This window comes from Aphelocoma coerulescens, chromosome 2 (assembly GCF_041296385.1).
Source record: "Aphelocoma coerulescens isolate FSJ_1873_10779 chromosome 2, UR_Acoe_1.0, whole genome shotgun sequence".
NCBI classification, from domain to species: domain Eukaryota; kingdom Metazoa; phylum Chordata; class Aves; order Passeriformes; family Corvidae; genus Aphelocoma; species Aphelocoma coerulescens.
In genome coordinates, this window is record NC_091015.1 from 36,444,897 (window position 1) to 36,464,610 (window position 19,714).

Here is a 19,714-nt window from a genome sequence, read left to right on the forward strand (position 1 = left end):
CTGTGGGGGACGTGCCCATGCTGGGGTGGGTGGATGCCTGGAGGAGGCCGTGTTCCACGGGGAGACCCGGTGGAGAGAGAGGGCCCCGCTTCCAGGCTGGAGCAGCCTGTCCTTGGAGGGCTGCACCCCGCAGCAGAGAGAGCCCCGGCGCAGCAGTTCGGGAGGGCCGTGTGCCCGTGGGAGGGGCTCACGCTGCAGCAGGGGCGGTGCGGCTGCTGCTCCTGAGAGTGGGCCCACGCCGGGAAAGTTCAGGGAGAACTGTCTCCTGTGGGAGGGACCCACGGCCTCACAGGGGAACACTCCTCTCCTGGAGCAGCGGAAGATGTCCAGTGATGAACTGACAAAAACCTCCACACCCTGTCCCCTGCACTGTCAGTGGTAAGGAGGGAGGGGCTGGGGAAAGAAAAGGTGTATTTAAGGGCTTATTTTACTTCTTATTATCCTCCTCTGATTTTTGTTAGTAATAAGCTCATTTTGTACTTCTAAGTTGAACCTGTTTTGCCCTTGGAGTGTTTTTCTCCTGATCTTTATCTCAACTCATTGACCCTTTGTTTAAATTTTGCTCTCCTCTGCCCATCTGTAGCAGGGGAGGGTGAGTCAGTGGCTTTCATGGGTGCCTGGCATTGGGCCAGTGTCAAACCACGACAATATGGAAAAAAGGGATATGGAAATACAGGCAGGCAGAAAATAGCAAATAGCATACAACATCTCGATCTAAAAGCTGTGAATATAGGAATGTTTTCCTAACTTCTCGCTTCTTTGGCAAACATGCACAAGAAGGAGAAGTTATGACTAAGGGAAAAGTCGTTTGCAAATATGAAGCCATCACTGTTTTCAAGCAATCACCACTTCCTTGTGAAAACTGGGCAGATTAGCAAAACTGTTTTTATGTAACATCCTAGTAATTTCTTAGGGATTTAGGATGTTAGCAAGAACACTCTGTCTTCCTTAGAAAACAGTTATAATTGAAATGGCATTGGTTTTGTGGAATTCAAGGCCAAACACTTACTAAAAATCTTATTGTACAGGGGCTCATTGGGGTGGAGTTAATTTTCCTCATAGCAGCCCATACGGAGCTGTGTTTTAGATTCATGGCCAAAACAACGTTGTTGGCACATCAGTGTTTTGGCTGTTGCTGAACAGCACTTGCACAGCGTCAAGGCTCTCTCTCCAGCTATGCCACCAAAGGCCAGTAGGCTGAGGATGGGCAAAAGATTGTGGGGGAACACAGCTGGGACAGCTCTCCCCAGCTGGCCAGAGGGTCCGTATTATGTCATGTTCAGCAAGAAAACTTGGTGGGAGTTTTTCCAAAGTAGCTTTTGCATCACTTGCTTTTTTCCCCTCTCTTCCCCCTTCTCCTATTCATCTATCTTTAGTCTCAAATTTTCTTACTTCTGTTCTTCTGATTCTCTCCCCCATCCTACTAGGGAAGGGCTTATCTGCCATCTGGAGTCAACCCCCTACACTTAGCTAAAAGAGTGTGTACTTCTAGCTTCACTGTTTCATTGTTTGGGATTCTTAGCCTCAGAATAAGTTATGATGAAGCTGTTGGCAATGACAGACTTAGGAGACCTGGTCTCCTAAGCATCCTACCTGACAAAAACCCAGATTATTGCTTCACTGAAATTTCACAGGAATTAAGGTATTTTTCATCAGGGAAAATTGTTTTGTTAGATAGGTTTGCCAACCTGCTCTAATTTGGACCTGATTTTTCTTGTTCCATGCATCCACAGACTTCCTGTTAGGAAATGGAAGGAGTTGAAAACAGGCACAGTTGGGGACCTAATTACAGCATAATTACAGACCTGTCCATGCTGATATTTTGGAAAGCCTCAGAATGAGTACAGCATAGTTATCTCTACCTCACTGGAATTTTATGTCACTGGACTTTTATATCATTCCCTCAGAATATGTTATCTGGATTTATGACCAATAAATTTCTAAGCCTACTGCCATCCCACCCACGCCAGATAAGGAGCATGCAGTGATGTCCTGTGGTCTGACTTTTCCCCTTCCACACATTTCTGGATATGAAAGGCAATAACAGTTCTAACAAAGGAGACACGGCGTATTATGCATCTCCTCATGAATCACATGCAGCAACAATTAATAGAGCTCATTTTCAAACTGAAATATGCATGAGTGTAAGCATTCATTACTAATGAATGTGACTACAGATGCATGTTTAAGATGACCGAGTGGAATTGAAATATGTATATTCAAAGCTGAGATCGGGAATAAAACCACAAGATTTCATAGACAGAGAAGTATACAGCTATCTACAAACAAAGGTACAAATCAGGTTTCCATAAAGATATTTTATTTTACCACAGAATTCAAAACCAGAGAGGTTTGGCTGAGTAGAGGCTACAGAAAACTTTCTAGTTGTTTCTAGCCCTTCAGCTATTTCCAGTTTCACTCCTAAGCCTTTTTTTTTTTTTTTGGCATGTATAAGATAGGTGAAGATGTATTTTGTACAATTTTGCCTTTTCTTACATCTATGCGTTTGTGTGTTTTTGCCTTATATATATATATAGGTAAAAGATATTCTTAGACTCATAAAACAGATGAAGGACTTGACTTGCCCACAGATATTTCTAAGGTTATATTTGCTGCAAAATTCAAATTAAGCCTATCATGTCATTGAATGGCACAGCAGAAGAACAGTTTTCTTTTTAAAGGACCCCATAAAATGAAGAGGCAAAGATCACTACAATATATATAACCTGTTTACAAGGGCACAAGAGGCTGAACAAAATTTTCTCCCCAGTCAATTCAGTTGCTGCTGACACTGTAATAATAGCAAGCAGTGACTATGAGATGCACTTGCTTTTGAGTAATAAGAGCTGAATGGCAAGATAAGCTGTGAAGTAACACATTGCTTCATTCAGTAAGCAGTTTGCCCATTTTTTGAGCCCTGTATTGCAATCCTCCATCAGCACACTGTTTTTCATCAGCCCTGGAAGTACACTGCCCTTTAGTTTGTACTCTCATGGCCAAAAAAAGAGATGGTAGGGAAAACACGTACCCTGAAGCAACATTCTACATTTGAGTTGGTTAAGAAAACAAGCCAGTTTCAAAGCCATCATTACTGTCTAAAGATCATCATTAAATTTGTTTTATAAATTGCATCCTTCACAAGAAGTTACTTGTGCTCCAAATCTTCACAGCATTCTTCATGCTTCCTTCATTTCTACTTAGTCCTATTTAGAAGGAACTTTTGAGATATGTGAAAAGCTGTCAAAGAATGTGATTTTATTTTTTTGAGAATAAGGTTTTCAACTAGTTAAATACTGACATCTAAGTAAAAAAATACTATAATGTCTAAGGAATAATTTTCACATCTATCAAGTATTCAGAATTTTATTAAAGTCACTTCCAATTAGAGTAATTATTATTTTTCTTTCTAGGAAAAGGAAATCACTGTATGGGGTAACCTCCATGTTCAGACATTGCTGTCATTTAGATCTAGTTTAGAAAGTCACACAAAATTAGTGATTCCTATACATATAATAAAAGAAGTCTTGCCTGAAAAACTTGTCTTTAAGCTGAGTCACAAGATTTAAAAACAATTTCTCACATATTTCATGCAAGAAATTTTTATTTAATGTGATTTTTAGTCCGCAAGATTCTTTAAAATATCCCATTTTTCACATGATGGTAATATTTACTCCATAACTGTTTACAGTGAAATAATCTAAAAACTGGGGGAGGTGTGTGTGAAAACTGTTGATACTCTTCCAGGTTTGTGGTAGCTCTTAAAGAGCCTGGGGATTCTCCAGGAGACAGTGTATAGAAGGGAGAAAGAAATATTTCATGCCATGCTTTACATGAATTGGAATGTTCGTAATCAAAATGGTTTTTCTTATATTTTTGTAGAATTCTGCCCTAAAGCACTCTGTGTACTTGAGAAAACATGACACAATTGTCCTCATGATATTTTGTTTGCAAATACTTCTAGAGACAACTTAGCTTTCTGACTGAAAGGTTCTCTTATCTCTTACGTTTTTTACAGAAAAATATACACAAGAGGAAAACATTTTAAAAGGAGAATGCTATCTTACCAATAACAAAAATGTAGCTTTTATTTCATTAAAGTACTGCTATGAGAAATGGAAGATATCCAGGTTTGTTTGGTTTCTATTATTTTGTTATGTTTTTCTGGAGTGTGTGCTTGAGAAACCTGTGATAGCAGAGCTTTTAAAGAAATAAACAGATGTTTTTATTTTCTAGTACAAATGAGTCTCAGCGGCTTACAGCCATCTCATCTAAGATTTCTTGAATGTTTATTCAGTAAGCTTTTATGGAACAGTTTTTACTGAAAACTGCCTTCAGCTAGCGCTGGAATAACAACGAGCATGCACACACGCATGCAGCTCCCCCAGTCCTGCAGAGCTGCAGTGTGGGACATCTCCACTCACAGCCACAGTGCCAAATGCTTGTGCTGCAGAGTGCAAGGTGGACACACAGCCAAGGTCAGAAAGCACGTCTTTGTGTTGAACTGCTGACAAAACGTGCTGCTCCCAAGCAGCTGAGAAATGTTTTTCTACACAGTTTCAATGATATCTGTTAATCAATCCCTTGACCCCTCTAGAGCCCGTGGACTACAGTTACAAAAACTTCATGAGAAGGTAGAATAATATATTCTATGCACATATATTAGTGAAAACCTGTAAAACTTACCTACAGATTTATAATCGGCTTATTTAAATACAAGCACTTTGCAGATATATTCTAGTACCTCATTTTCTTTCATCAAGGTCTGCCTAGACAGTCATAGCTATTCTTCAAGATTTAAAAAAAATCGAATTTATACACATTGTTAAAACTAAAATGAACTTACACTTTTACATTAAGCTCACCGTAAACCATAAACAATTCCTTGTGTTCATTGAAAGATGTGAATTTTTCCATGGAACGAGACACGAGGTCTCATGCATGATGCTTGATTATTGCATTTACAGGTAGCAACGTTTTTCACAATTTTAAGTCACTATTGTGCTCTATTAGACTGGAAATATCTTGTTAAATACATTTTATTTTTACTTAGATAAATTTCCACAGACTGGAAAAGTGGTCACAGTATTTACTGTACAGAGAATACATCCAATGTGAAATCACAGCTGAAAGAAAAGGACTCTGGATGAACAAGTTTAATGCTTTTATTCCAGTAGCAATGCAACTGTAGTGTTTGGAATTTTGAATATTTTTGTAGAAACCTGAAAATTTTTGTAGAACATTAGTGAGATTGCTTTGCAACAACTGATAATGCTTACTTAAGCTACTGTAAGGTCCAGAAAGAAATGAAGAAAGTACTGAAGGTGCTGAATTTTCAAAATCTAACAAGTAAAGCCAGTTGAATCATTCAAAATGAACTCTCTTTGGTAAAAGGAAGATTAGGTTAGGGAACATCTAAACAAACTGGACATAATTTTTTGGGACTGTGTGGAGAGCAGCCAGATGTGCTGAGGGAGCTGGCCAATGTGTCAATTGTCTTTGAAATGTAATGGCCCTCAGGGGAGGTTCCTGAGGTTGGGAGGAAATCAAATGTCTTCCCTGTCTCCAGGAAGTACAAAAAGGAGGATCCAGACACTGTAGGCTGATCAGCCTCATCTTGACTCTTGGGAAGGTGGTGAAGCTAATCATCCCTGTAACCATTTCCAAAACCAGTAAGAACAAGAACAAGAACATAGGCAGCAAGGATTTTCTCAGCAGTTTTTCTCGAGCAACCTGAGGCAACCGAAGTCCCAGCATTTCAATGAAGGACAAATTTCCTCTTGTCTCTACTGAAGTATGGACATGTCTAAGAGTATTTTCTGACTGCTGTAGTTTTTGCCTTGATGCAGAAGTTTGGATTTCAATAATAGTGTTCACTCAAGCTTAGGTTCACTCCGAGTTCACCTAAAAAAGCAATGACTATAAAATTGCCCCTGTCTAGTCTGGATCTAATTTGAGAGTAAATGTCAGACTACATTGTCAATTAAAGGAGGAAGGAAACTCAGGCAGAGCCCACCAAGTTACTCATATTCCCAGATGCTGAGTGTCAACTGGCAAAATTTGTCATAGGAGCTTAACGCACTGTCTTTCTTGGTTATTCCTTTGTCTTTGTTAGTGACACGTGAGCAGTAGCAGAAGGGACACTCAGAGCTTTTAAAATAGCTTTTCACAAAGGCATTTCTGTATTGTTTTCTTCAAAAAATTTTTTTAATGAGTGTCAAAAGCCCAAAGATTTGACAATGCAGGAGAACAAGTGACTTTGTTCAAAGAGACTGAGCCAAAGTACTTGACAAAATGAGTTAAAATTGTTAAAATTTGCACCATAATATACACTATCTTAAGAAAAAAGTGCAATGCAGAGGAAACTACACAAGACGTAATTTTACATCAGCATGCTAGTGTGTGTATTCAAAAGTTTATACTCCTTCACAGTCTGAATTTTGTCATACTTATACCAATCAGATAACCATTTGGATGTGCAACAAATATTTTCTCAGATACAAAAGGTGAAAATGGGCAAGAACTTGGGTTATGGCAGAGTTGGGTTGTATATTTGGTAGCAGCACTGAAAACTGTAAAAATTATGGCTCCTTTCTCTGTTCAGCAGAATTTCCCCTTCTGGTGATGTTGATACAATTAACGTTGAGTGCTGTCACTAAAAGAAGTTTAATCCTTTTGCTGCATTGCAGTCATATGGTAGATTTTTATAGCTATAACTACTCCTGCTTTATCTGTTATCCCAGCAGGGCCTGGCTGAGATAAAACAATATTGCACAGCAGGGCTGTCTCTTTACACAAAACATTTCATTGAGGGTTTCGTGCTATCTCCTACTAATCAGATTTCTCACCGAGGTGCCTGCCCACCCAAATCAGTGTGGGCAGTGGAGCTGCCAGGTTACCACTTTCCAAACAGTTTAATGAATATCTACCCATTTATGTTTGCTTAAGAAAAACCAGCAGGGTGGCTTCATGGGGTGGGATTATTGCCTCTGCATCCTGATGTTCTCGATTGTAAATTTAATTTCTGCTTGTGCAATGAGTTGGTAATTGTAATCTGAGATAGTACATTTGACTTTGCTGCTCCTGGCAGTGGAATCCCATTGAGTCACCTATTCCAAAATCATGTGCGGAGGTTTCTTATAAACCTAAATATTGCCTGACATGAAATAGCCTATCTATCTTCAGAGCAACAGCTGGCGTGCTGAGGATATATTCATTCTCACTCTTCTGCACTGCCTCGAGGATATAGTGCTGTACGCTAAAAGAATTGGAAAATGACATTAAAAATATTATTTGTAGAGATGGTACTTGTTTCCACAGATGTTTTCAGTCCTCTTTTCTAGTTCATAGCATTCTGCACTTTTCTTCTTGTTCTTGTTTCTGCAGTAGTACCCATGATGCCATTTAAAAACTTTCATAAACAATGTTTGTTGCAGAATCTTTCATGTAGAACTGTAATTTCCTTTACAACTGTTCCAATATAGGTCATTAGTTACTTCTTCAGCATATTATCAGACAGCTTTCCTATCAGAAGTATTAAGAAATTAAACCAAAAGCAGATGAAAAATGAATAGCAGATAACTTGGATAGGTTCTGAAATACCAATTATTTTGCTGTCTGGTTTATGCCTTGCACAGTACACAGTGCAGAATTCAGTCTCATCTCTGTATATAATTCCAACTTTATTATTAAGGACTTAGTTCTGCAATTGCTTCTGAACAGAACTCCCATTTAAGTCCCTGAACATGCATTCATATTACAGAAAAACTGAAATATGATTAAAAATATGATTGAAACATGATGCCAAATACAGCTATAAACAATGGTTTGCGAAAAGAGTCATACAAAAGAATGCACTTAGCCTATGGGCTTTCATCTGATCACAGGTTCCTGTAATACAATAAGAATCATATAGCTTACTTGCTTGCTTGCTTTTCCTTTTTTTCCCCAGTCTATAAGGTCCAATTACATTTATCTCTATCTCTTATTGTGGGATTTGCAGAACATTAGAGGCACAGGCATTCCTTAGCGTACTGTCTCATGGAGAGAGAGTTTGCTTTGTTTGTGACTAAATAAGTATATTAAACATTTCAATGTGACTATCCTGCCACAGAGTCTTGGACTTCTCAGATTGGAAGAGTGACTGAACAGAGCAGTCAAAAAATAGAAGAAAGTGTTGATGGGATACTGTTTTAGAAACTGCAGAACTCCACTAAACTTTTTAACTGCCACAAGCAGCCCTGGAGCCCTGATGCAAGAAACACTGAAGCTGCATGAAGAACAAATCTTCTACACACTGGTAAGGTCTGCCTGAGCTCCTTCTCCAGGCTAAACAGTCCCAGCTCTCAGCCTCTCCTCAATGGATGCTCCAGCCCCTTAATCATCTCCATAGCCCTTCACTGGACTTGCTCCAGTGTGCCCATGTCTCTCCTGTATGGAGGACCTCATAGCTGGACCCTGGGTTGTTATACCACTAATAATTAGAAGGTAGATATGAAGGAAAATAGAACAGAAGCTCCAAAGCAACTTTTCAAAATGATCACATGACCATCAAAATCAATATACCAGAGCTGTGGTTTCAAGGGCTGAAAAACTTACACACAAGTAACTCTTAGAAATGTGAAATAACTGGGGGTGTTCTTAGGAGAAATCAATGGAGACCAGAAATCTACATTGGATATTTTGGATCATCTTTGCAACAGGAAGATTTAGAAATAATATTATACTGTTGTGGTGCTGCAAAAAAGAAAAAAAATTAATCAATCTTTTTACTCAGTATTTTCCCTTTTCCATATGTAGTGGTTGAGGGGTAAAGACAATAGGTAACCTACTGTACTCCAGGAAGCAAAACCAGAGAGAGGAATAAAATGGACTTTCTGAATTAGTTAATGAGTATGCTGAAAATGTCTGTCTTTTCATTCTGTTTATAACTTTTTAAAAAGATGCTAATTTAGTTTGATATTATAGTTTGATATTGAATGGCAGAATGACAGAATGAATGACTGAATGAATGAATGAATGAATGAATGGAATAGGAAAAACACAACACTAATGCATTGGCAAAAAGGAAACCCAAATCTCAAGAGGAACTGGAAAAGAGAAATTTTCATGTTTTCATGAAAGAGTCACTCTTTCTAAATTCCTAAAGCCCATGTTGAAAAGCATAAAGTAGTACATTCAATTTCCTGGGGTTTGGTAGTTGCTTGTAATAGACCATCATGGGATATATTTCCTTTTCATGTACATTCTGAGCTTCTGGAATAAATCAAAAATATTTTTTCTTACCTTCCAGGACCATTTTCAAAGGACACTAGTGAGAGATGCTGTCAATTTTTTGTTTGTTTTCCCCGAATTTAAAAATGAAGCTCTTTGTAGCTGCATATATCATTAAGGAAGTAAAAATTATGAGTACCAAGGTTTTTTCCTTCTCTTGCTTAAGAAGTAAGATTGAATCTTCCAAAGTCCAGAAGATTTCTAGCTTTCCCCTGAATGCTCTGTTCAGCATCAAGGCAAATCCCAAGTTAAGCTATCAGAAACAAAAAACAACAATGCCTTATCTAAAACTTTCCTGCAGAGGACACAAAAAACACTCAATAAACTTTAACAAGTTGAAGTAATTCTCTGCAAAGGAGATAGTCAGAATGTTCAAAAGTCTGTAAGTGCCAGGAAATCCATTAACTCTCTGTTATCAAAGGGCATCATCCCACAGTATGCCTATGAAAAATTGAGTATGTTAGAAGAAAATCAGTCACAGATTACACAGACTCTTACTGTCAAAAGAGTATAACTTGAGAAAAAGCTGACGTATGCAGTTAGTTTCTTTCCTTTTATGTTCTGATTAAATGTTCACTAATGTTGAGAAGAATTCTCTCATTCATTTTCAAGGGACTTGACTCCCATACCCAGAAAGATTTCTGAAAATTATGAAAAAGCATCTGAAATTGTGTCATTTTTTGAATCTAGAACCGAATTCCTACCCTTGGCCATGTACAGTGGAGTAGTGACTGAGGTAGAAGAATTCCAAAATTTTGAGTTTTCTGGGTCATGTGCCAAGCCTCTGATGAACTCTAATCTTTACAGTAGGATCGGACACTGATTAAGAGAAACTCAAAGATCAAACACCCATCAAATCTCACTGTTTATATAAAATCAATGAACACCTTTTTACTCTGGAAACTGAACTAAGTCTCAAGTCTTATTGCTCTTTCTCCACGCTTCCTTGGTGGGTGGCTGTTTAAATTCAGCACCTGAAATCTTTTGGCACAGCATAAATAACCCCTCTAGTGAGCTGTCATTAGACATATTGGTTTTACTCCCCCCTATACCTGGTTGGTATAAAATAACACCATCAATCTTGTAAAAAGGATGCCTTGTTTTACTCCTCTAGCCCAGTTACCACTGCTGTCTCTCCATAAGTCATGAATACTCCTAGCACAGCAGGAACACATTAATGATTTATTTTTTCTGAGGAATACCCTTATTACAAATGATTTTGTTACCTTGCTGGGTACTCTCACTGCAGGACATTGCTGCTAATAGATCCCCTTGAGCATTTGCAGCCTACATTCCTCATTTAACTGGATCCCAAGTGCTGTGCATGTTAAATATCTCATCTATTATCTCTTTAAGCATGAGATTTCTGTCACAATCTCTTTTGTTGACTAGGCAGTTTCTTGCAGAAGTAAAAACAAGGCAAGGCTTTTCTAAAATTAATGGGAGAAGTTGCTATTTGTAGTTATTCTTAGTTGCATGCAGTGACAGGGTCATATTTAAGGAGAACATCAGTTCCAGTACCTCTTGTCTCTTCCACTCTGTGTGACTTTTCAGTTTTCTGAAACACTGGATCACTTCAGACCCTCCTGCTGTCTTCTTTTATGTCTCTCAAATTGTGACAAAAGAAATTTGGGCACATTAACATTCAAGTAAGTTTTATTACAGACTGCAGTAGGGACCAGAGTGAGTGCCAGGACTGATTGCTTTTAAAAATTCCTAGGTTTTTGTGTTCTGCAAAATTTTCTTTATGGATCCCCACTAAAAGACAGATGAAGTCCTTAATTAGCTGAGGTGAACATTTCATAGGTAAAAAACCAGAAAAGTTCTGGATGGATGGTAGGTCTGGCATTGGCACAGACCTACAATTAGTGGGGTGCACTGGATTATGCACGATGGTGACTGTCTTTGTGGTATTGAAGGATTGAAAAACAGTAAAACATCATTTGGGTTGGGAATGAAGAATAGCTCTGTGCCATAAGAGTGGTTGGTGCCTGCCTGGTGAACTTGGAGGTTGTTGTTTCTTTTGTTGGTCTTATAGCAGGTGTGCACAGTATGTAGCTGGTGGGGAAGGGGTATTTATCATGTGTATGGCACATGCAATCCAGTTGGATTCTGTCTCACATGGTTTGAAAACCTTGAACAACCTGGTCTAATGGAAAGTGCCCGTGCCCATGGCAGGGGGATTGGAATCTTCACAGTCCCTTCCAACCCAAACCATTCCATGATTCTATAATTCTGTCATTCTTAAGGACAGTAATGTTGTGAAAGGCCTATGCTTCATTCTTTAATAAACAGAGAAATTTCATTTCTTACTTTATAATTTTTCCCAGGGTATTTTTTATTGTCCATTTTCTTCCATGCTTTTGCACATGCTTCTTTATAACAGTAATTGTAGATGATGCTTGTGTGTGATTGGCCAGACATGAAAACCAATTGCTACTAAATTTTAATGTACGTTCTTCCAAAATAAGATCTTAACAAATCTAAGTAAAAGTGTTGGAGCATGGTTCTGTATTGCTGGATATGTGCAATGCTTTCCACATTTTCTTCCTCTCTACAAAGAATCAGAAAATATAACATTAATTCAAAACAGGTATGGGACGGTATGTGAAAACAAAGAAATACATATTAACATTATATTGGCACTCCTTATAAAAAGAAACTTATTGATAAGCTTTCCATTTTTCCAAGTGATGTTAATTCAAAGGTCCTATTCTAGAGTTTAGACTATGGTAACACTTCTGTTCGTGTATGGAAAATAAAACCTAAGATACCATATTTCATTTACTGTATAAACAAGAAATATAATGAGGAAGACTCTTCAACTTTGCAGTAACCACTGAGAAATTGCTTTCAAAGTTTTCTTGGCACTTTAGTCTGTTTCTGAAGTCCTCACACTTTTACAGGTTTTGTAATGCAAAGAGACAGGAAAAAAAATACAATCAAAACCCAAAAAACACAGGGATTGTGGAGCTATGGAGAACTGCCTAGCAGGAAGTCTTCTTGTTTGTATGCATAGTTTGCAGATTTTACACATACCTTTAGAATATATCTATAGGGTACATGGCAGATGGGCCTCATATGTGCTGCTGAGCATTTTCTCTCCCTTACCACTCTCAGCAGATAACGTAGGCAGGAATGGCTGGCAAGGGAACGTGCTGCCATCGGCCACAGCTGATGGCAGAGCAGCTGAGAGGCAGCCACAGCTCTGTCCCTGCATGCTGCAGGACAGCCAGGCTTCAGAGCCAACTGACCTCTGTAGATGAAGAGGAAATGGGCAGCCAGGCTGTCACTGCAGGGAAGGGAGGGGCTGTTGTATTTTGCTGAAAAAAAAGGTAAGGGACGAGGGGCCTGTGCATACTGCAGTAAGGATGGTGGCTAGAGACATGGCAAAGAAACCCCAGCAAGGCAGTGCATCAGAGTAATGCTGATCTGTGCAATTTTCTGACTCCAGAATAGCAGCTGATTCTGGCTTGTCACACAATAATTATATGTCTGAGTCAGGAACACTTTAAGCTAGAATAAATTCCTTTATGGTTGGATTTCTGTAACTGTAATTGTCCACCTTTCTTTTCCAAAAGAAAGTATTTACCTATATTTAATTAATATGCAATATATTTACCTGATATATGCTAATATGCAGTTTCTGAAATGCATCATGACATCACAAACTGTAATCACAGAGAAGCTATAATAGCATTTATGCACTATCTTTAAGAGCAGTGAGCTACCTCATGGAGCTCATTTCCTCTCACTGGGATCCAAAACCTTGGTAGGTGTCCTGAAACCAAGACAGAAGGTAAAAGAGACATACTGGTTTCCTCCTGGACTCACAGCACCTAATCTTTCATTCTTTTTTGTTTTGGTAGTGATCACTGAATTCTCTAGAGCTTCTGCCATATTTGTCATTTTTCTCATATGTAAGAAAAGCTGATCCATTAAATGTGTATATTATCTACAAGTTGAAAAGTTTTGATGGTGCCTCAGGTATATAGCACATCTTGGCTCCCCAACTCCACCCATTTAGTTGGAAGAGTTGTAATATTCAGTTGTAATTCTGAAATAGGATGCAGAATAAGTTTCTTTTCTGAGATGCCAAATACACTGGCTTTATTGAAAACGTTTCTGCAGTTCTGCATTTACCCTATATAAGTAATATCTAATCTTTATTTAGTGAAAACAGACATTGACGCTGATGGCAGGAAGGAACTTGATAGAGAAAGAATGTTTGGTTTGGATTAAGGTGTTTTTTTTCCTTTTGTATAACCTCTTTCCCAAAGAAAAGACTCATTGAACGAGTAGTGTTTCCTGGGACAGAGTCATTGTCTTTGGTTGAAGATGAAAGAATGAGGGATTAACAAAGTAGATGGACCCCATGGTTCTCAAATAATGGGCTTTTTTTACCAGAACACTTTGCAAGAGTCTACATCCTGTTAGACAAACAGTGTTTGTTCTACTGAATCAGGCTCATCCAATGCAAAATGTAAACATTTGAAATGGAAATTGGATTTCTTAAAATATTTTTTGTAACATTTAATATAAAACAGCCCCTTGAAGCACTGACAATCTCTATTCCTCATCACTTCAGTGTTGGTTTCATGTTTCATTTACTGTGATGCCAGCGGGAGAGCAGAAATATTTCTGCTTCCATCAAAAAAGTTTCCCCTTCTTAATGGAATACAGGTAGAAGGTATAGGCTAAACTGCTGGAAATCAACAGAGTAACAGGGAGGTAACCCTGGAGTGCTGCTGAATGCTGTTCCAGTGCTGGCTGTGGCACTGTGCCTGACAGCTAAAAGCAAAAAACACATGTAGAGTCTTCTGCATAGGAGACATGCACTGAGCTTAGAGACACTGAGAAACACTGAAAACAAGACTTTGCTTGAAAAACCTTACTGTTCTAGGGATTAGGTGCAAGCCTGTGTTTACAGCTGATACTTATGGGAGCACTCACTTGAAAGCACCTGGCCCTTGCCCTGGGCTTTGCACTACTTTTTTGTCCCATGGCATACATATAATCTACATATTCATCAAATAAAAAGTGCAAGAATACCTTCATTCAAAGGAAAGTGAAAGGTGCTACTGAATTTCAAAGGGAACCATGTCATAAAATATTATTAGACACATGCAAGAACACCTGGCAGCTAAAGCCTACTAATATCCTGGGCAAATTGGTTCTGTGTTGTGGACCTTGATTTGGATCTCCAACTGATCATTTCCAAAAGGGCTGGAAAAATGCTGACCTAAATTTGTGGCGTTATTGCTGTTTGAAGATGCTTGAGCACCTAGGAGTATGTGGCAATTGAAGCTGAGCACAGGGTTCTTGTGATTGGTGCTCTGGTCATAGCTCCAGATGTTCTGAAGGAACTGAGTTTCTGTACGATAAAAATTGTTTTAAATGGCTGAAAAAACACTGGGCAGGAATTAGTAGTTTTAAGAGGCAGAGGTTATCAGTAAGAAACACAGAAGTCTGCACAACTTTCAATATAAGCATGAGCTAGGAAAAAAAAGGAGAATAGGAACATGAAAATTTGCTGATGATCCAGATAATTCAGGGTAGTCAAAATGAAATGGACTGTTGAGCTTTTGATGGGATACCCTTCCTTCTCAGACCAGGGTAAAAGAGCAGAGGAGGCTGCTGTTCTCTGCTAAGTTCTTTATTTCATAGTCTCATAGCTTTCTTGAAGGCAGAGTTCAAAGGGGGTTACATGATAAAGGCAAACAGCAACAGCAGCAGCAGGCAAACAGCAGGCAGAAGACAGCTGCTTCTTCTAATTCTAGTTTCTTCTAATATTTTTTTCTTCCAGAAGTGTGGATTATATTTGTTAATTGACCAGTAAGATTAACACATGATTCTAGTTTTCCTTTTATTAACCTATCCTGGTGTAATTCTAACAGTCATAAGTCTTATACAAGTTACATAGGTATTACACAGATTTGTGTATGCAGTTTCTATCAGCTCTTACTGTTTATGTGAACACTCTATCTAAAAAACTTGAACAGTAGAGTTCTATCTATGTTTTGTCTAAAGTAAAGAAATTCTGTGAAAAGGTAACTGCTGCAGTAAGAACTGTGTTTTAAGGTCTCTGCTGCAGCTTTTTAATGTTTAAGGCACTTAGCATATACTTCTACAAAAAGTTAAAAATCTGTATTTCTATTTCACTTTGGTGTGGCTTCATATATCTCAACTTGTTCAAAGGTTTTAATTCAACCCATGTGCTTTGGCTTTCCTCTGGGCCTGGGTCCAGAGAAGCTTTCACTCCAACAATGGGCCATCAGGAAGTATAGGGAATGTTTGGGTGGGGTGGTAAACTGGCAGATGAAATTTTGCTTTGATACATGCAAGGAATGAACATGGGACAAGGCAACAATCTTAACTGTACCCAAAAAGTTCTTAGTTATTGCAACTCAGAAAAGAGAACACGTTACTGTAGATGGTTCTCGGAAAACACAGTTTTAAAGCTCACTTGCAGTCAAAAAGCAGCAAACAGGATATTGGCTTTATTGGGAAAGGAGGAGAAGACCTTGCTATGAGTGTGCACAAGCCCATGGGTGCCCACATGTTTCAGAGTCGGTGTGCATTCATGTACAGTGAAGGGTGATGAAGTCTGTGTGCATTCATATACAGTGAAGGGTAAGGAGTAGCTTCCTATCAGGGAACAGCCCCTGTGAAGCTGGGACTCTACTGCTTGGAGATGAAGTGACTCAGGTGAGGAACATGGTAAGGATTTATCAAACTTGTGTGGGATGAAGAAAACAAATAGCAAAAAAATTCTCAGAAAACAAGGACTAGAGGGCCTTTGGTCAAATAACCAAGTTTCCAGTTAAAAGAAAAAAAGAAAAAAGTATTTTTTCCAAGCTGCATAATTAAAACAATATTTGGCCTACCAGACTTTTAAATAGTTCAAAAAATGAATTCTAGAAATTTGTCAAAGAAACCCATCTGAGCACCATCAGTGAGAGATTTGAAAGACATCTGCACCCAATGTTAAGACTGACAAAACTAGGAGGATATACCAAGGACAGTGTCAGTTTAAACTCATCCCATTTTTTTCTTATGCAATTTATTAGTCCTGCTAGAAACAAGATTTTCTGCATATATCTGTAATTTTCCTGGAAACTTTGGACCTCACCTAAATGTATGCTTCCTCTTACATTACCTGACCAAGACATTCTGTGTCTCAAATGCCTTTAAATAAAATGTAGGCAGCTACACCCTGACTTTGGGGTGCCTGATTACAATAAGATGTAAGACAGTCAGACGCTACAGGTGGAAACACCAAAGTGAATGAGCAACCCCACAGGGCTGCTGTTGCAGTTTTATGCTAACAGGGATCCAGACTTTGCTTAAGATGAGCTTTGGTGAAAAAGTGCAGGTTTTAATCTCAATGACATTTGGTAGTAGATGTCTTACTGAGACATTGGAAATGTCCATGTGTTGAAATATGAGAGACAACTGAAAATCAATGAGTCAGGTTCTGGAAACCCTTTAGTGGCATTAGTGTGATGTTCTGCTCAATCTAAATTATTTGTGCTATTAAGTCAACCTGTGCTCCCACTACAATGTTTCCTCATGAAAGCAAACAGCTGCTTTCAATTTGGAAGTGAAATTTAGCATTCCCATTCTTGTCTCAGACTTGTGATAAGATGTTGTTTTAAACAGATACGTATTTTATTTACTCCATTTGTAAAGGAGGATACTTCTTAAGACAGCTCACCATATAGCAAACCCAAAAATTCTCTAACAGAAAATTACAAGCAATATAAAATAATTTTATTAACCTTTAGCTTGAATAGGTAGCAAGAAAAAAATAAGGTTCTTGAAACCTATTTATGTAAGATGTCAAATCAGAATGGCTTTTCCTTGCATTAAAATACATGGATGGTTAAATTTTGTAAATGAAGTTGGAAAAACAGTCATTAGAAAAAGCAAACTATATTGTTACACTCCATAATTAGACTAGAATTAGGGATATATCAAAGACTATCAGTAAATCACAAATGCTTTTCTTCAAAACTAAATATTGCTGGTTTATGTACTGAACTGTATCTTTCCTGGCATACTATATGTCTGTAACTTTGCTAACAAGTCAAAAAGTGGCCTCAGGAAGTTGAAAAAGCAAATCTCAGATACATCATCCTTGTCACAAATTAAGTTCACATTTAACAGGTGTTTGACGTCAGACCAGGCATTGCTGTTGGTTACTGAGGACTAATTTTTGAAGTGCCCTTTGCCATGGAGCAGTAAAAAGCTTTTTCTGATGTTCACAGGGCTTAGTTATGTGGATTTCAGCTGTATACACAGATAGGCAAGAACAGGAATTACTCAGCTGTGAACTGAATTCAGTCATGAACCAGTGACCTGTCATAAATCTTTTAACAAAATTAATTGATTTTAAGGTCTTTGACATAGGGAAGATTTGACTATTCCAGTGATCATGATACAAGAAAACTTTCTAACTTTGAAAGGAAAGGAATGGATAGTCGATTTATTTCAAAATTACACAATATACATAATGTAAAGCCTGCAGTGTGTTTTAAAGGAATATAAAGATTGTATTGTGATTTCCAGATATATCTTTCAGGACTTGTGTTTTGCTGCAGAACTGAAAAACATAACCCTACCATCTCTATGCCTGCAACTTGTCCTTAAGAGTATTCAACTGAAATACATTGTGTGAAATTCTGGATTTATTAGCCAATAGAAAGGAAGCTGCAAGACCTGTGTGATAGGAAACAAGTTGTGCTCTTTTTTTTGAGTAAGCCTATTAATTCCTGACATAGTAAACCATAATTTCATAATAGGTTGGCTTGAGAAGCTGTTGTCTATCCAGCTGTGTCGAGACAGCTGTTTGTGGGATCTGGAAGACTATCCTGTTTGATTCCTATCACTGAGTAATCATGTGGGAAGCATATTTTACTTAGATGTTAAACAAATTCTGAAGCCTTGGACTGGGAATAAACTGATTTTGCTTGAGCACAAATCTATAAAGACCTTTCAGTCTTCAGACCCAGCCCATGTTCTTTTTACTGCACTTTCATGCCTGGTTGGGGCAGATATGACAGGAGGAGCACAAGGGAAGTTGTGCCTCTAGTGAGGCTGAGTAATAGGCACAGGAAACATTACTACAATGAGTGATATGGAGACACATATATGGCCTCCATAGGAGGACCCACAATTCCATCTTCCAGGACAATGACCTTTGCTGAGTGATGGAGGCAGCCCATTAGTTTTTTAATCTCTTATTCCTGGTTCTTCCAGGAAGGATGATTTCTTGGTGGTTGTGCTTCACTAGGAGAAGTAACAAAGGGCTCTTCTGCTGCCTTCCTTTGCAGCACTTCTCTAAAAATTAGGAACTATGGCTTCAGCTCTGCCCTTCTTTCCTCCCTTCCACATGGCGAGGATGCACAACAAGTTCTTTGGTGGATGCTGCTTCTGCTTTGTACGTGTAAGGCAGCATCCTATCTGCAACTGCACTTGTCTTGAGCTGAAGCTGGCACAGAGCCAGGTGTGAATGAGATTAATTAAGCAAGCTAAAGGTTCTGACCTTTCCAGAGGCTTAACCACAGTGTTACAATCCTCTTCGCATATCACATCATATCAATAAAATATGTCTCCAGACCTGGGCATCCTGCAACATACATGGGGTGGAGAAGTGAGAGAATACCCCTACCCCAAATGGAAGTATAACTTATTTGAATCTGTTGACTTTTTTCAGTTTTGTTAGAGGTCAGAATTATGTTCTGACTCCTAGACACTAAACCTGGAAACTGGGCAGAAAGCAGGTGTTTTACTGTCAAAAAACATACTGAAATAAGAAGTCACTACAAGGCTTTTCTTGTGTCTCTTTTGTAATGGTAACAGCTGATTTAGAAACTCAGTCCATCTCTAGTTCGTTTTTCAGTATTTACAGATCAGGAAAAACATCTCTGTTGTTCCCTGTAAGGCCAGCAGTAACCCTCGGTGGCAGCTGGAGGCAGAGTGATACCATTCAGATCAAAGTCTCTGTCAGTCTGAAATAGATTCTCGGAATACTACACTGAACAAACAGTAAAAGGAATTTTCTGAGGTGGAAATATAATTTATCTATCTCAACATCCTTAAATTAAGTCAACATCAGTCATGTCAGAAAATTAATTTATTGTCATTATAAGTTATGATTGTCATTATGAGTGGGATTAGGAGACAAAAAAGGTTTTCCTTTAACTTTATCCTGGCTTTTCTGTGGTGTTGGAATTTTTCCACCATGACCTCATCATAGCAGACAATTTAGGCAGAATACTTCTTATGAATGTTTATATTATATCTATGCTCTCCAGATTTATAATCCAGAAGAAATCTGGGCCTTTCTGCATCCATCAGACCTGTGATACATGACCTGCCTGTGCACTGTCTTCAATACATACTGCTGATTTCGAGCTTTCTGGTATCTCTACTTCTGTGT

At 38.5% G+C, this 19,714-nt stretch overlaps 1 long non-coding RNA gene across 1 annotated transcript in view; it reads left to right on the forward strand.

Moving 5' to 3' along the window:
• Window positions 1-327: 327 nt before the first annotated feature.
• LOC138105680 (uncharacterized) overlaps window positions 328-19,714 on the forward strand; it is a 32,793-nt gene continuing 13,406 nt past the window's right edge. Inside the window, exon 1 of the long non-coding RNA XR_011148611.1 lies at window positions 328-378. This is a non-coding gene — a long non-coding RNA (uncharacterized lncRNA). The remainder of the gene's footprint in view (window positions 379-19,714) is intronic.